The sequence below is a fragment of the Symphodus melops genome (assembly GCF_947650265.1).
Source record: "Symphodus melops genome assembly, chromosome: 10".
Classification (NCBI taxonomy): domain Eukaryota; kingdom Metazoa; phylum Chordata; class Actinopteri; order Labriformes; family Labridae; genus Symphodus; species Symphodus melops.
The window spans coordinates 12,577,447-12,595,932 of record NC_136700.1 but is presented as its reverse complement, the minus strand read 5'-3'; the positions used below and the strand labels follow the sequence as shown (position 1 = coordinate 12,595,932).

The following is an 18,486-nucleotide window of genomic DNA, read 5'->3' as shown; positions in this document are numbered from 1 at the left end:
GAGTGAAGGTCATGCCCAGTGGGGGAAGACAGGGACACATCAGGATAGGAACTGGGGGCAAGTTGTGTCATGATGCAGCATTTTAAATAGAAGCCAGTACACACTAAATTTGAAATCTGAACTTGGTGAACAGGTGTTGAGGTCAAACATGTTGAGGTTTGTGTCCTGTGTGGCTCTCTCTCATGTGAAAAGGGCCTTTAAAAAACATTTTTTAAAACTGCAAACATTTGCGGTAAGCCTTGCCACCTATTAGTCATAACTTTTTTCACAAACACTTTCTCATTTGGACTCATCATTATTCAACACTATGAATCTCAAAATTATTACATCTGCTGTCCAGCTTCTTCCCCTACATTCACACCAGTGGGCATCATGCTGATGGTGAGCGATAGTCATACAGTATGTCTCTTCAGCCGCCCAGACAAAAAGTGTAGAGCCTAAAAACTTTTTATTTTTTTTATTTATTTTTTAAGGACACACTAACTTTTGCTCTTGAAAATCTCTTCACCTTACTTAAAGTTGTAGCATTGTCACTGTTGCTTTTGCCATATAGGGAATGGGACCTTTGGCCATTAATAATCCCCAAAATGGAGGGTAATCTTGTTCCGCAACTGTCTGTGTATCATGACCTATGCAATATGTCAGACAGAAGTCCTAATAACAGAGAAATAAAGACACATCTGTCGGAGCGGATCATCTGTAACCATGCTCCATCTAACAGCAGCTTCAATGAGGCGATGATATCCGGCGCATTGTTCTCTTCAACAAGCCATTTATTGAACCCATAGTCTTCTGGCATTATGGCTGTCAGACAGAGTAGTGACAGCGGTGACATCAACAAACTCATCCAGAGATAGCATGAGGGCTGGTGTTGTCTGGTTCACGCTCATAGTGACAAAACAATCTCAAACAAACTGATGATAACACAAAAGTGGCAATGTAAGTTAATTATACAAAGTTGATTTACAAATGTTGTCAGAGCAACAAAATCATTGAATCATTCTCTGTTTTCTGTCAAGACACAGAGTTATCTTATCAAGTCAGGGCCTTTGTGTGTTCCCAGTTGGTTAAGTGTTAATCTGCCTTATCTTGTAGTTGTCTGTTTGATATCTCTTACCCCGAACAAAGAGAACATTTCATTTTCAGAGACCTAGTGTGTGTGACATGTTTTCAGCCTCCCGGTCCAGTAACTATTCATTAACGCTCACATTAAATAAGCCTGTTTAATTAGCCCTTATAGCCTACGCCTATAAAAGTCATATTTTCATGGATGATCTCATTTTATCAAGATGTTGCCCTTGAACCAGCTGTGGTGAAGAATCCAGCTGCAGATAGATCATGCTTCAGGGTAAATTAACAGTCTGAGAAAATAATTCTCCAACATAGTTTGTGTACTTGATGTCTTTGACAAGAGGATAAAAATAAAGGAGATCATCTTTCACTGGACAGGACATAACAATTTCAGTGTGACACCAATGATAACATTTTCTCTTTCATCCCAAGCTGAACCTCACTCAGTCACTTAGTTCCTGTGTTTTCTTATTAAATTGGAACTGCCTTGCCATGAAATGATTTAAATTTTGGATGGTCTACAGAACTCAACATTTAATTTAGTTATAATAAATTAAATTGTACTGTTTAACAACAAGACTTTTTTTTAGCTGTGACATGGTCAAGTTGGAGGCAAATGACCACACAACATTGTATCACATAGATGAATAATTGTTTGGAGAGTTTTCTTATATTTCTAAGGTTTTAGAGATGAAACTTAAAATAAAAAAAAGTGAGTAAAAAAGTAAAAAGTGAGTGAGTTTAATTGTAAAAAAGAAAATTTCTTGAATGAGTTTATCAGCTAATAACAGCATACTGTTCCATGTATTGGGGAAGTAAGTGAACTATAAAAGTTGTTTGGTTTGGATTTATTTATTTTTTCCTTGCACTGTCCTATTCACTCGTTTTTACTTCCATTATTTCACAAACAGCAGTAATTAACTGGAGTCATACACACAATATTACCAACTTTTCTTCTGTCTTGTGCTCATATACTTACGCTTACAACTGTCCACTACCACTGTGATCCAATTGTACAGAAATAACTACCCACAGTTTCAAATTCTTTTGTTTATGCACACTCACTAAAGCACAAGTAAATACCTTTGTGTAAGTTCACTGTATTTAGATTCACCAGTGAAACAAGATGAGACGGCACAGGGAAGATGCATCTGAATCTATAATCAATGTTTACTTTGATTTGTGTGTAGCTTAAGCTGTAAGATTGTTTACGTCCCTGACAAGACCCAGATGAAGAGTTGAGATAATATATTTAGATAGGTTTTGAGCTTTGTAAACAACCAAGTGGCAACAACAATAAGCATGGATGTGTATTGCTGTTTTTGCACAAAGTTTTAGAACTTTGGATTTATTCTTTACAGGAAACATACTTCAATAAAAGTCATGGCTATCGTGTGAATTATATTTTTCTATGTTCTTCCATTTTCATTCTGATCATGTATTTTTGTATAGAATAGATGTGTTCTTCTTTACATGTATTTTAAAGTCATGTGAGTATGATGATAGAGGGAGAAGAAGATTTATAATTCATGAATATCTCCTAATGCATTCATGTATTCGGTCGCTGAGTCAACTTTTAAAAAGTCTTTTTTGGGGGGGTTGCACATTTAGAGAGCATAGAGTGCATTTTCAATGACTGTAGAATCATTATAAGATCACAGCATGCAAACTGACAAATATACCGGTATGCAAAGACACACTAAGAGTTAAGAGCTGATAAAAATAATGAGGTGTTAAGTTATGGCACATGAAAACTTAAAAAAAAAAAAGAGTAAAGAATATTTAATTCAGTATGTGATGTGTTTGTTTATGGTTTACACTGTTGACCAAATAAAAGCACATTTTGCAAAGCTTTGTTGACGTTGTTTAAGTGTTGTAGCTTGAAGATTCTCATCCCATGTTGAAAGCATTAATATGACATGAACGGACTGTTAGCCGAGCTGCAGACCCTGAACTAGTGTAATTGGTGTCAGTCCAGAAGCAAAAGTACCTCTTCGTGGCTTTTTACATCCACTATCAGGTGCAAAGGATGACTAGGCAAACTTGGAGAAATGCTAAAATGCCTTTCCATTGCTCTACAATTCACTTTGCCAACAACTGGTAAATAATATTCATTGATAATTTGGGATTTCAGTTTGGCATCTACGCACTAATTCTACTGCCAATATCTTCTATGTACAGAGGAAAATAATGAACAGACATAAGAAATATTGAGGTCTATAATCTTGGTGCGCCTTGAAAAAACCTTTTGATGTCTGAAAACTTCCACAGAAAAAACAGAGTGTACCAATCTGGGGGGAAAATGCTGTGTGGATGCTTTTTCCAATGTAATTAAAAAATGTCAGAAACAGGCCAGATGTCAACTTATTCATTAAAAAAACAACACTTCTTTAATTATACGTTGATCTAGCACCTGTGTCAAAAAAAAGGAACACAACATAGTGCTTGTGCATACAAGTATTTATCTGGAAGAAATGCTCTGAAGCAAAGCATGGGTATATAGAATGACATGAGATCACAAAAAATGCTTCTTTGAAAACATTAAAATTACAAGAAAACAAGACTAAGAGATGTGCACCAACACAACAGAACTGAGTTTCTTTGGAAGAACAGTAAGATTTCTAGGAAGGCTGACAATTGTTCGCCAACATTTTTTTTTTTTTGTAAAAGGACTTTCCAAAGGGCACGCTTTACACAATCACCCACCCACACACATACATACAGCTCACATACACAAAGGAATCACCGTGAACTATCCCAGCCTTTCTAGGCTCTATGAACTCTTGCATTTCAAGGTCTACATTTGTGGACTTTAAATATTGAATTCTTGAAAAATCAATCCTCCTCAGTCGTTGAGATAAGTAATCTTAGATAAGCTGGACCCTCTCTGATATGACACAGCATGCTTTATTTGAATCAAATGTGCAATCTTAAAAGATCTTAAAAGATTGCACGGGGGAAAAATGGACTGCGTTGTAACAGATATCACTTGTTCAAAGGAGATATGTTGAGTAATCTTCAAACTCTGAGGAAGATAAGAAGTAAGCCATATATTTGTTGACATTAAAAACTCTTGAAATAGTTGACGTAATATCTGACATGCCTCATCTGAAGTTTGATCTACCTTTCTGCCATTCTCCGAGGTTGAAACACGGTTATACTATGTAATGTGTTTTTAAAGTTTCAGTCGTTACTTTTACTCTTCTCTGTGGTAGTTTGTTTTAGGGTCTTTCAGTTTTTTCCTCCTTTTTTCATTTGTCATGATTAACGTGATGTCTTGAGTGAAGCACTTTAAATTGCCTTGTTGCTGAAATGTACTTTATAAAAAAAAAAATACCTGCCTTGCCTCTCAAACTGCTCATGGCAGACATTTTTCCTGACAAAAAATAAAACGCTATCAAGAAGGACAGGAAGGCTACAAGCAAAAAGAAAAAAGACATAATGATACAAATTGGTCTGCAATGAAATCGTTTTTCAAACCACTTCTATAATGGTGTGTCAGCCTGAGTTAATATGCTGTAATATGTTGACTGGAGAGAGCTTTTGTAGCAAAATCACACATCATAAGACCTCTTCTGACTCCAGTTCAGTTCAGCATAAAAGAAGACAGAGTCATACCAGAGCTCGATCATCATTTTGCCTGCAGTTATTGTGACGATCAAAAGTCCAAAGGAGCAGGTCCTTAAAGGCATGAATCTTCAATTACGTCTTTAAGAATTTTGAATAGGGCCTCCTAATGTATGGTTTTAGCATTTACAAAAGTCATAATTCAGGATAGTGGGTGTCAATCAAAGTAGCTAATGTGCATCTTGCTGCTCAACTGAATAGAACGACAAACTGACATGGTTTACTTTTTTAGTGACTTATCTAAAACAAAAGCCCTGCACACACTGTGCATAAAACATCTTCATATCACCTTACATTGTTACATATTCTGTAAGTGTGTGCAAATCTATCTATCCACCCATCAATCCTGAGGAACTGTGGCTTGTTGAATCATTGCTCGGTCTTTTAAATCAAGATATCGGGATCAAGCTTGTCAATTGTTTTCGCTGCCCCTGAAGACATAGTATTATATACACAGTATTATTAGATTAAGTGGTTGAAAGGCTGTTTAACATATGTTAAACAACCTGAACCAGACCAAAGCTACTGGACTGTAGTATGACTATAGGTTCAGTGGGTCATTGATTAGCCTGAGCCTTTGTGCCTAGTGGTCTGAAGGGTCAGGCCACACCATATTCTCCACTCTCTTCAATATTGTTTCTCTTCTGCCTTAGTTAAAAAAAATCTTGTGATTTATAGAGTTGAAATGTGTGCCAGAACCTGGTCAATTCCTCTGACATAAAATTGAGCATAACGCTGAATAACAATTGGCACTTACACATGAGGTCAGGCACATAATCGCAGCCTTGTAAAATAACTTAACACAGAGATCTCAACATCTGTATAATGTTTGTTTGCATCCCCATATCTATCAAATAAAGCTTAAAAGGTCATTATTGCTAACTGTAGTACAGAGATCTTGCTATTACAGAAAGTGTTGAAACCCTTTTATATCATGTTGCAATACTTTAAATTCAGGCAGCTAGTGTCATGATTTCTTTATTGTTTGATTTTCTGATATACATCTGTCCTCCATCTAATGAGTATTACTAGCAGTATTACTGCACTGCCTCGCTGCCTGCCTGCAACCCTGTCTGGCCGCTATGCTTTTACAGCTGTTCCAATATGTCGGTAAAAAGAGGAAAAAAAACCCAAAACATTTGAGCACAGTTCTGCTCTTATCAGACATACACACAGCTGCAGAGACACGCACAGTCACTTATTTACATGCACATGTGGATAAGTGCACTCAACCTCCTGTTACTATGCTAAATTAGGTAGGTGGGCACATGGGTACATTGTTACTCACTCACTAACTTTTTTTATTGCTTACACATTCGCACACACACAAACACAGCATTTGCAATATGTTTTGCTTACATGCTACTTTTTACCTAAACCAATTACAATTCATCTGACACACAATCACTGAATGACACAGGACAGAGAATATTTTCAAACAGAGGTCCAGTTGTTGAGTGTATTTTGTGTGAGATTCTATATATAGGTCAAAACACTACGTTAAATCCTATGTCTATCTTATTTCCTCAAGGAGGTCATTAAACTTAATTGGCAATAACAGCTTAAGTATGTTTCAGGTGTAATTTAAAAAAGAAACAACAGTGCAAGCTCCTTGTCACTGTTCCCAGCAGAGTCCATTCCCGTATCCTTCAATTAGCGGAGATTAAAATTGTTGGGATAAATAGCAGAGAAAAGGCAATTGTACGAAAAACCATGCCTACCTTTTATCTGGTGTGTTGTGGTTTATTTAAACACAACATGAAGATTCCTTGCAGTGACTGGATGATGGACTGAAAAGATAGACGCTCAGGGAAATGAATCCAAGTATCTGAAAGAGAGAGAGCGAGATAGAGACACAAGTTGAGGGTTTTACATGATATATTTAGCAATATGTCTACATTGGACAGATCAATGCTGCATATCCAGTCCTATTTGTAACCCAATGAATTCAATTTCTGTCATTAAAACATATTTAACTTTTTTTTCTCCCCTTTATAGTATATTGCAGTTTCTAAACAGGTAGAGAGAAATGAGAATACATTAACAACAAAGACTTTTGGTAATACCATTACAGTGCAGTAAGTGAACTGTCATTACGTTCAAAAAACGTAGCTACATTCTTGCTGGCAGTTTTGTAAGGCTGTACTGAAGTGCAACAATGCTTTAATGTTAACATTGGTAGGCTAACTACTCAATGAGAATTTTTTTTTATTTTTTTTATTTCAAAGTTTTAGGAGAAAAATATATTTATTTTGTCCCTATCTTGGTTTTTGCATCTTTATACGTTCATAGCCTTTAAGACGTTTACAGTTGCTGATTTTTGAACCTGCTTTCAAAATGTAGTAGTAATGACTGATCCTCAAGGAAAAATGTATTTGAGGATCTTACTTTATTGCTAACCAACAAACCAACAACTTCAATCTTCATCTCAGATGATACAGTGGAGAAGCCTGTGTAACCATTCAATGCTGTTTACCCTCTTGGGACTGTGACTTTATGTGGAAAATGTGATCAAAACTGTTGGAATACCTAAAACTGACCTGGGCCATTTGTGTGAGTAAATATTTGAGTATTTCACCACTTGCTGCAGATTGTTCAACATTAAAATGAACAAGGGGTTAAACACAATCTGCAATAATGCAATCTCATAACCAAATTGTATTACCTTTACATCAGTTTCAATTTCATGTAAAGCAAATGATACCACCTTAGATGTTCTTTTCTCAACAGCAAGTCCATTCTCAATTATCAAGTCGCCAGAAGGACTGCTAACAATGGCAATGAGCAGAAAAGCAAGTCCTGACTGTCAGTAGTTTATACTTAACTGCTGGCTACACCAGAACCTTTAAACAATTGGCCAATCGCTCCCAGATGCATTATCATCAGACCATAGACAATGTATTAAATGATTAGTATTAGATGTTAATGGAAAAAAAACAAGGCTATTTTTTTCTTCTCCTGTCCAAACCTTCCTGTCACAACAGCTATAGAGCCCCTTTGCCCAAAATGCACATAATACAACAAAACATGATCTGAAGAATATACCGCATGTGGTAACTGCCTAATTGAGCGAAACAACCCTGTAATGCTAAAAGCCTAATCATACACAGCTGTAATTTGTGACATTTTGCAACTCCAACAAATACCCGCCACTTAATGTTTGATCACACTATGATACTTTTAAAAGTGCTTCAGTTATATTTGATGTCATGAACAGTAACACAGTTATCTGTTTTTTTTTTTTGTTTTTACTACAACTGATCATTTCTCTGTCCTCTGAATTTTATTTCTTCTGAAAGGATTTTTAAAATAAGATATCAAGTAGCAAGTAATTCTTAGCTACACTGAGAACATTTCTGACATCTCAAAGTGTGAGCACTGATGCAAAAATAATGTCAGTATTTTAACAATTTATCCAAAGCGGATTACAATGTTATCGAATTGAAACTGACTATTTCTGTGTTTTAGTTAAGAGAGCACAAACACACTTCCACACATCAAACAGGATACAGCCACTTTGGCAGTCAATTCTTACAGCCAGCTGATAATAAGCTGTAGGTTATTAGTAATTGCATCACTGATCACATCTAAAGGCCCAGAGGCGTCTCATAATAAAGACATGAAACCACTGTGACCTGACAGTGGACGGTCATACAGAAGCCCAACAAGGTGCTCAACACATGAACCTTCACATGCTAACAAATGACAACAATTATACTTCCTGTATTCCCTCACACATATCCCTACATCTTACAACTTATTAATACACAGCAGCATGAGATTTTCAGTCTGCTCTGTGTGCTTGTTCAAGTTGGTAGTCACACATACACACATAACAAAGGCTAAATATATATATATATATATGAGATTAATCCTCAAACAGCTTTACCAGCAGCAGCAGCTCCATCTGAATCACTTTCCATTGCATGTTTATTTTCTTAAATTGACTTTGCAACTTCTCATAATGCCTTCTAATTAATCTAATTAAATGTACAGCAAAATATGGGTATGTGATAAAAAAAACCAAACAATTTAATATTTCAGCTGTTAAAAAAATATGTTTGGCCAGCAAATTATTTCATATACCCGCCACCTTGGACAGTCAAAAAGTTAATTTCAGACCACGCAGTAATGTGGTTAATGTGTCAGCAGCTGTAAAGCAGAGGTGGTTGACTGTAATGAGCAGGTGTTACCATAGCAGCTGCGAAACCAAACCATAACAAGCAGGTTTGTAGCCGCTTTCGCCCAGACAAGTTTAAGAGCAAAAGAGATTCACCAAGATGCACCAAGAGGTGCAATGGTGTTTTCATTAAAAACTAAAGGAAACTTTTTCAGTCATAATTTTTCTTCTGTCTCCTTTTGAAAAATAAATCGTGAAAGAACCGTCTCGTGAGCCCCAGTATCGTGAATCGTATCATATCACGAGTTGAGTGAATCGTTTCATCCCTTTTCACCTTTCTTTACCTTTATTTATAAACAGAATTTAGTCTCATAATTGAAAGCATGAAGAGAAGATTTTGTTCCCAATGAGTGGCTTAATTTTTTTTTTTTTCTCCTTACACACAGCTTCTCTTCATCTTAGTTACCATATAAACCCTCTGCAGTGTCTTGAAGGTGGAATTGTAATTACTGGAAAACGTCTGCAGTCTCTTAAAAGGCTTTTACTGTTAAAGAATCTGTCATCCTCTAAAATATGTATTAAGATTGCAAGCATGCACACAAGTCCAACATAAAACAAACGAGCCCAAAGTCAAAATGATGCATGTTATACATGCAGTCCACTTAGATTCTGACACAAATTCAAGGGTGTATTTAGTAAAGCATATCTGCATCTGTGCAGAGGTGGGATAAAGAAGTAAGCAAAGACAACTACAATGATGATGAAACAACCTCTAATGTAGCATCAAATTTGCATTTCCACTGTGGGAATGAATCTCACATGATGCTTCCCGGACATATTACATTCTTCTGGGTTATAATTAAGATGAATGATAAAGCTTCCCAATACCAACAACGTTGGATTTAAACATAACATGATAAAAAAATAAAATAAAGAAATAATAGAAACATCTCTTATCAACTGGCCAATGCACCTTACACCAACTTTAATATATTACTCTCCATGCAATTTGTGGTCATTGCTTAATAGCACAATTGCTAAGCTTACAACTACTACAAAATGCTGCAGGCAGAATATTAAGTCCTCCAAAAGGTCAATTTTAACGCCAATTCGGTTTTCCTGATCAAGGCTTCGCATAAAATTTCGAAAGCAATTTAAGATTATTGTTCTTACTTTAAAAGCCCTGCATGCACAGGCACCAGCATGCCTCTCTGAACTTTTTACAGCCTTACAATCCCAGCAGACCTCTCTTCAGTCCTCGGATCAGAGTTTGTTAGTGGTGTCACACTCCAGACTTAAGACCAAAGGAGACTGTGCTTTAGAGGTCGTATCTCTAACTCTTTGGGGTTTTTGTTGTTTTTGGTTCAGGTGTAGAAGTAATGAATTTGAGGTATCAGTGAATTGAACCTATTATCTTCACATTCAATGCAATACCTTCCCACAACCTCAATGAATGTATGTTCCTTGAAAGAAAAAGAAAAAACAATTATTTTAAAACCTGTTCTTATTGTCCTCTAAATCACCTTCAAATCTTGAACCTGTCTTTGAACATGACTGCCTTATTGCGTGGCGAGAATTGTCCCCTTGCTTGTTTGTACTGCATGATCTTGAGAGTCGTTGGTATTCTGCTCATTTTTGTTTTTGTATGTAGCATCGGCTCTCTGCACTCAGCTATGTTCGATTGTGGTGCAATGACCTGTCAGTGCAGGCTGGTGTGAGTGTGTGTGTGTGTGTGTGTGTGTGTGCGCGCAAATACTGTGTGTGCTTTTGCATGTGGAAGAAAACAGAGGATGGAAGAGAGAAAGTGTTTGTTCATGGATGAAGCTGACTAATGTGTGTGTGTGTGCACTTGAGTTATCTTTTCCCCTAAAATATCCCAGATACTTCGCTTTGAACATGAAAGTAAAGGAAAAAAAAAATAAAGAGTGATGTGAAATAGCAACCTCAGAGGTCTAAATGATTAAAATAAACAGGGCAAAAACACCCAAAAGGAAAGTGCATTTGCTTCTTGCCAGACACATCTCCCAGTTAGTTTACATTTTTGACCTTTTCTTTGGGCTTCTCTTTGTAAAGAAGGAATGAAAACGAAACTCTGTCTCTGTAGTCACTTTATCGCTTCCCCAAAAGCTTCCATCTTCTCGACACAACTAAACCTTTTCTCTCATCTGTTTTTCAATATTTATTTAACATTTCATTCAAACGTTTCATTTCTATCTGCAGGTTTTCACACACGTATATGTTTAAACTTCCTGGTACAAAATCTAACCCTCTACGGTATAGGCCTCAATACAAACATGAATCATCTGCAGCATTAGAGCCCAGACAGATTATAAATGAAAACAGTTTGTTTAAACTTTCATCTGCACAAATACCAACCATCTGCTCAACGGTGGACCACCATCAATTTACTATGACACACTCGAAGTGAACTCCAGCACACAGTGTTACAAGGGAGGCCATTTAATCCAAGTTAAACACCAAAAAAAAAAAAAAAAAGGAATTATTCTGAAAAAAGAGACGACTAATAGGTAGCAATTTAGCTCTCAATGATGTCAAGTAGCATGCAGACTTATTTAAAATGAGTTCATTTGTTAAAGCTGTAAAATCTTGGTACAATTTATTGTACTAAAACGTAACACAACAAACAAGCTTCTCAGATAAGGAACAACAACCATTCAAAGTACAGACAACAAATTCAAGCACAACTAGAATGAAAAAGTTTAACTTTAAATGTATTAAAAGAAGCAAAACCATGGCATACAGGTGGGAGTAGCCCCGTCAGCGGTATCTTGACTGATAAATGAAGCGTAGCAGCTTTTGAGTCCCAGAAAGGACCAAATGTGGAAACAGCTGCTGGACAGGTGCCAGTTCATTTCCTTGTCACTGCAGAGGTGCCATTGAGTAATCCCTTGACTTCTTAGGGTGTTTATCTGTGTGTCCCCTCATTTTAACATCCATGTTTGTGCATAATATGTGTGATTATTATGTAGCTTGTCTTTATAACAGATGACATGTGTTGACTTCCCCTCTGGGATAAAAAAAATTAATAATAATAATAATAATAATTAAGATTTGGTGGATTTCCTGTCTGCATCGATGGAAAAATTCACTAATTTAACTCACTGAGTTCCTCTGAGATCTCTTGCAAACAGCATCATGCCAGGATGGCCTCAGTGGACCAGCATGCAATCCATGCAAACAGTCCCAGCCTCAGAATTGCTTGTTGCACCTGCTGAAGGCCTCAGGCTCAAGTACATACAGCTGAATTTACCAGAGAGCAGGAAAAAAAAAATAAAAATACTGCAAATGTATCTTTGCTCTGAACATCAGATCAGACCATTTTCAGTGTTGGAAGCATAGCTTTTATGTAACAAAGCTGAAGCAGAGGCCAAGAATAACAGATGTTATTCTTTCTGGCCAACTACTTAGTGACTTAACACTTCAAATAATGTCGCTGCAAGAACAAAACATTTTGCTTTGCTAACTGTGCCCTTAGTGCTTAGATGACTGTAAAAAATAAAAAAAGCACTATGGGACTATCCATTTAATAATTATCTGATCAAGCATTTATGTTGTTGCCAAAATAAACATGTAGAATTTCACGTTGATGATGATAAAAACTGATCATGTTTTTGATAAGCATAAAACATAATGCAACAGAATGTCTGTTTGGCAAATATTGTCATTATAGCATCGAGTAGCGAACTTGTTGCTTCTTACGCATATATATTTTTTTTAACGTCATGTCTTACCTCAGGAAATCCCCCGCCCCCCCCTCTCCCTTTTGACACAGACAGTCTCCAGCTGTGAGGAGCATATGTGAACAGTCAGGTCAGGAGGATCTCCGGAGCAGTCCTCTCATAATTATCTAGATATTATCCGGAGGGCATATGTTAATACAGCTTTAGTACTGCGTTTTTTTGGCTTTTTGGAGTCTATTAGTTTCTTCTCAGTTAGGGAAGATGTCCGCTTTAAACGGACATGTTCATTGTTGGTTTCATAACTTTTTTAGAAGACTTTAAAGGCCATGAAACAAAGTGTAGGTATATCCGTGGTTATCTTTGACTTTTTTAATGGCTTCCAATTCCTCTGTGCTCATTGCATCCCTCGCTTTCTTCTCTTTTCACTGCTCAATGCATTTCTACAAGCTCTCCTTGACCCCGCCTTATTTTACTTATCTTTCTCTAATCCGTTTCACTCCCCTTTTCAATCCAGTAACATTGCTGCCTCCCTTCCTCCCTCCTTCAGATGGAGTATAATTATCTGGTCATCATTATCAGAATAATTCTGTTTCCTCATTATAAACCCATCTGCTCTCTGCTCCGCTTTGCAATCCAACCAACATGATGAAAACACACAGCCATACGGATCCTAGAGCTCTCAAACAAGCACTCATCTCTCTTTCTGTCTGTGTTCCCTTAACTGTTTCATCCCCGGAGCCTCTTAGGCGACTGAGCACATCAGTGTAACTGGTGGTAATTATGGTGAGAGTGCGGGCTAAAGATGCTCTGGTAATCTACTGGGATCACTGGGATGGGAAGAAGTTGCTCAAACCTCTCGTTTTGCGGTGAATCCAAGGTGAAAGCATCAATTTCTTTTGAGGGATATTTAGAATGCAACGATTATTGCAAGTATTAACAGTGTCAAAATGCATCTCATTGGAATATCTGGAAAAGACGGAGGCGTCAACTTATGCGGTCTGAATATGATGCAAGAAAAGTTGCTGTTACCATGGCTACCACCAGTATATTGGTCATAAAGTACTGCTTTGTTTAACAGGACTTTTTTAATTCGTAGTTTTAATATTTTTGATGTTTTCATTTCAGGTTTATAAGTTACCTATCCTGCTATTTCTTTCTGAACAGGATAAAAAAACAAGTCTAAGCTGTTAGACAATTAGGAAAACAGTGGGAAATAAGATGTAATTTAATGAATTTATATGTATGTAGCGTATAAATGCAAACATCTTTACTGCAATATACAGCGGAGGAGTAGTATTTCGGGAGAGCCCATTTTTCAAACAGAAGGAGCACGAGGTCTGTTGAATACAAAAACATTAATGATTCTAATTGGCTGGAAATTACCCAATAGATTAGAAAAGTGCAAAAATGTTGATCGAACATAATTTCATTTGGTGAAATGTTGCTGTTTTAACCTCCTAAAAGCTTCAGTCTGAGAGCTAAGGCTTTTAGCACAACACAGAGAGCGACACAGTGTGGGATAGCAAATGTCTGCAGTATGTTTATAGAAGCTTAGTCGTGTGTGAGTACGTACACCATGGCCACACAGTGTCACATTTGAAGGCTTTCATCCTGGGTCAAAGGTCCTTCTCATACATATGTGTTCAGTGCACTTAAGCACACTAGCACAAATGCACATACGCTGTTGGAAATGTATGTGTCTCTGACACACTTTTTCATATACAGCAAATGCATCCTTTCGGTGATATCGGCACACTCATGCCAAGTATTGTTTTCTTCTTGGGAGCTTTATAATGTAACTTTATAATAAATCCATGAGAGAATGTCTGCTATTTCAGTAATCGGTCTTAATAGCACATAAAGACATGAGGAGATTTCTCATGAATAAGAGTTGACTCGCTCTTACTCCGCCTGATCTCCTGAAGCTCAGAAACAGTTTGTGTTATTTTTTCCCCTTATTTTCTCACACAGTAAACTGCTAATTAAAGCTGATCTACGTATGTGTGAGAACATTTTCTCACTAGAAGAGATGTTTCTCTGTCAAGGTTGTTTAGACGCCTAGAGGATTCACAAAATCTCCTGGGAGGGAGTTGCCGTGCTCAGCCATGGTCATTTCCCTCGTAAGATTGAGCCCCAGTAGAACACATCCATTAAACTGGGTTGATTGGATGGTAATATTGTTTGACTAAATAAATTATAATTGCTTTTTGAGAAGCATGTTTCCAGACACAATGTGTGATGGATTCCCTGCATTCTATACATGTGAACCAGAGAACACACTCTCTCTCTGTTCCACAAATCTACACACACAGCGTCATAGATAGAGACATTTCCGGATGCAATCGGACACACACACACACACACACACACACACACACACACACACACACACACACACACACACACACACACACACACACACACACACACACACACACACCTACACACACACACACACACACACACACACACACTGTGCTCCAGCTGTGCGAGGGATTAGAGATTAGAAGAGAGGAAGCGGATGAATCTATCTAAACACAACGGCACATAATATTACCACACAGATGCATCTTCAAACATTTATCCTCCATATCAGCAGAGATAAGTTGACAATATACATTTTAGCTTTGCTCACATACAGTACATGATCACATTATGAATTCGCCTCACACTGCACTGTGAACCAGCAAATGAGTTCCTTTCATCTTTGATAAACAATTGCAACGCCGAGCAGTGTAAGAGCCTGCTGATAATGTCACCCTATTTCCCCGATACAGTCCCTCCAATCAGTTCTCTTTGCTTCCTACTTCTATTATTTATCAGATATGTCATCCCTTGTCCCTCTTTCCTTTTGCACTATTGTTTAAATAAAGCCTCTTTACAGAGCAGGCAGATTGGGTGATCTGTTTGATGTTTTTATGTTATAAATGTGAGGCATGATTCTATCATTATGTGGATTAATGACAGGGAAATCATATGAAGAATAACAACTTTGGAATTTTCTCTGATGGACAGCACATGTTCAAGGTAAGATCTGTGTTTACAAGTCTAGATAAAACCATAAATAACATGCAATCTGTCTTCTGTGTAGGAGGATTTTAGTTAGTGTTGGAAAAGTGTCCTAAAGCCATGATGAGTAGCCTACTCTCTATTTTAATAATGAGAAAAGGCGGAATGACTAATTCATGTAATGAAACCTGGCCAACAGCCATCATGCGACTTCTGCTGAAAAAAAAAAACAATTGGAATGGGCAAAGAGATTCTTAGAGATAGCACAAAGAGGAAAAGAGATAAATGGCGGGTCAGAGGAGGAAAAAGAGGTCAGACTTGAAAGCAGCAGTGAGAATTACGGCTTATTAAGCGTATCCCACCATTTGTGTCTGCTGTGGGGTGTGGATGAGTGTGGATCAGAACGACTGCCATAGAGTTGGTTTTATAGATGGACTGCAAATGTAGAATTATTCCCACTAAAGCCATCCCTGAAACACCTTGTGATATGAATTCATCAGATGTTCCGCTTTGAGGAGACAGACACAAACTTACAACACCCCTATTCGTCCTGAATCTTTCAATTATCCAGTGGTGTTTAAAATGTTTTTCTTCTCTTAGGACCTTCAAGGTCTGAGGGTTGTCTGAAAGGATCTGAAAAACCAACAAATATTGATCAAAATTGGCCAAAATTGCAAGATTTTTTGATTACGGGAATGTTCTTCATCACAACCTGGCGGAGGAACAGTTAAGGGGTATTGAAATGGAAGGATATAAAAACGCAAAATATCTCACTCCTTTCAACCCTCCAGCCATGGACTTGCTGTTAAGGCATCCCCATAATGCTGCCTTGACATAATCCATAAACTGTTAATGTTATTGGATCAAGCCTGAGTTACATAATGCATCTGTTACTCCAGGGGGCTTTGGAAGTCCGTCAATGGCGGTCGCCATGCTGGACATACTGTCTCAACCTAGCTTTGAGCTCTGAGAACTGGAGCTGAGGCGGGTTTCAATCCTGCTGAAACGAAGCCACGCCCGTCTGTCAGTCATCTCAGCTCAGCGCCTTATTATAAATAACTCTTATCCTTCATGAAATCAGAACTTATAAGATATTTTAAAAAATCGTCCCCTGTACAGTGTGTACGAGGGATGTGGATATTGGCTTTACTTGCCAATTAATGGGAATCTTTAAGCCTTTGTCAGAATGAAAGTAGATTCCTGGCCCTGACCTTGAAGTCAGCCAGACAGACGAGTTAAACACAGCAGGGTGTAGACTCTGCACAAAGTGCCACGGTATACTTTTGACCATTGGTCAAATGAGTCAATTTCCCCTCTCCCCCTCAAGCAACCATTTGCAAAATTACACACACACACACACACACACACACACACACACACACACCTACACACACACACACACACACACACACACACACGCACACACACGCGCGCGCTCTTAGCGTCAAAACAGGAGGATCTTGCACTGTTCCCATTTGAAACAATTTCTTAATTCCATTCCTTTCCCTTCCCCCAACACCTTACAGTACCACTATTTCTCTCTATCAAGCCTGTCCGCTTCAATGGATCAGCAACGTGTGTGTGTGTGAGAGAAAGAAAGAGAGAGAATGAGGGAGAGGAAGCGAGAGAGTGTGTATGTTCCACCACAGTGATTTGATAGGTTGTGATAGGTCTCAGGGAGAAAGCCAGACCACAGCAGTTAACACTGACCTCTCCATTGCTTTATCTCCACCTCCAACACAACACCACCACCTGTCTCTCTCTCCTTCTGTCTCTCCATCTTACTTGCACAGAGTGTTGTGCCCCACCCCCACCCTGTCCTTCTGTCTCTCTTATTCGAAGTCCCCTCATGCTTCTTCACTCTTTTCACCCTGTTTTTATTTTGACCACCATCACTGATCCCGTATGTTTTTTTTTTTTTCTTTTTGAAGGGCATGATAGAAGCAGGTTTATATTAAATGTATACCCCAGCTCCACTTTTCTTCTCCCTTGCCATTGTCCCTTTCGTCCCACCCTCCACCTCCTGTCTTTCACCTTTAGGCCTCTACACACTGTGCTGTGACATCGACCCTGCAGGTTCACTGCATGCCTCACGATGTGAGATGAATCTAATAGAATCACAGGGTCACAATCTTTATCGCTGTGAGTCTGTGACGCAATTTTGAGGTGTGTCAGATTGACGTGCTGAACTGAAAAACTACAACAGAAAGGCACGCAGTAGGAAGAAACAGACGTTTACTTTTTGAGCTGAATGTTTTTCCAGTCTGCTATTATTGTGCCTGAATGTGTGCTGTGTTGCACCTGTGACCATGACCTATTATTTTTTAAACAGACTCCACAGTGGTGTGACCCACTGTGGAGTCTGTTTCTGTCAAAAAAAATGCTGTGAATTTACTCTTTGACCTTATTAGGCAAGAGTCTAGCACTGCAACTGCACAGCTACAGCTGTAAGGCTGCTAATGGGAAAAAAAATGCCATGTCTCCTGCACTTCCACAATGCTGCTCAAAGTACAACAACAAAGTAGCAGCAGAGATTTGTGATGGCACCGCTGCAGAATTTCAATGTTAAAGTTAAAAAAAAAAAAAGCAAACAATCAGTAACAGCTTTCTTTCAAACTATCTTGACAGTGTTAGTCCAGTTGGGTGCCATGCTTATATTTTCTAATGAGTTTGCATCCCTGAGAGGGAAAATGTGTGAACATGTTGCACCATTCAGGTGTATTCAACAGATGCTCCCATTGTATTCACTGAGTTGGCAATCGTGCACTTCGTGGCCTCACTTTCATAGAGGGATTCTTGCTTCAAGTGGTTCCCCGTTTTGGTGCAGCCTATCCTTGCACACTGTCGGTTGAAAAAATCGAAACCTTAGATGCAGGATTTGACTGACAGATTTCTCCATTTTCTACTAATTGTCCATGAAAGCCCATAATTGCTCTATGGCGTCCTCATTATCGATAT

General features: G+C 38.1%; 1 protein-coding gene across 4 annotated transcripts in view; it reads right to left on the bottom strand.

Annotated features, from left to right (window-relative positions):
• The window catches only part of LOC306831021 (leucine-rich repeat and fibronectin type III domain-containing protein 1-like protein), a 168,809-nt gene that overhangs the window by 92,311 nt on the left and 58,012 nt on the right, over nucleotides 1–18,486 (bottom strand). For all 4 annotated transcript variants that reach the window (XM_079354839.1, XM_079354841.1, XM_079354842.1 and 1 more), the window contains exon 2: nucleotides 6,420–6,526. The gene's annotated coding sequence lies outside the window, so the exon portion shown is untranslated. The remainder of the gene's footprint in view (nucleotides 1–6,419; nucleotides 6,527–18,486) is intronic.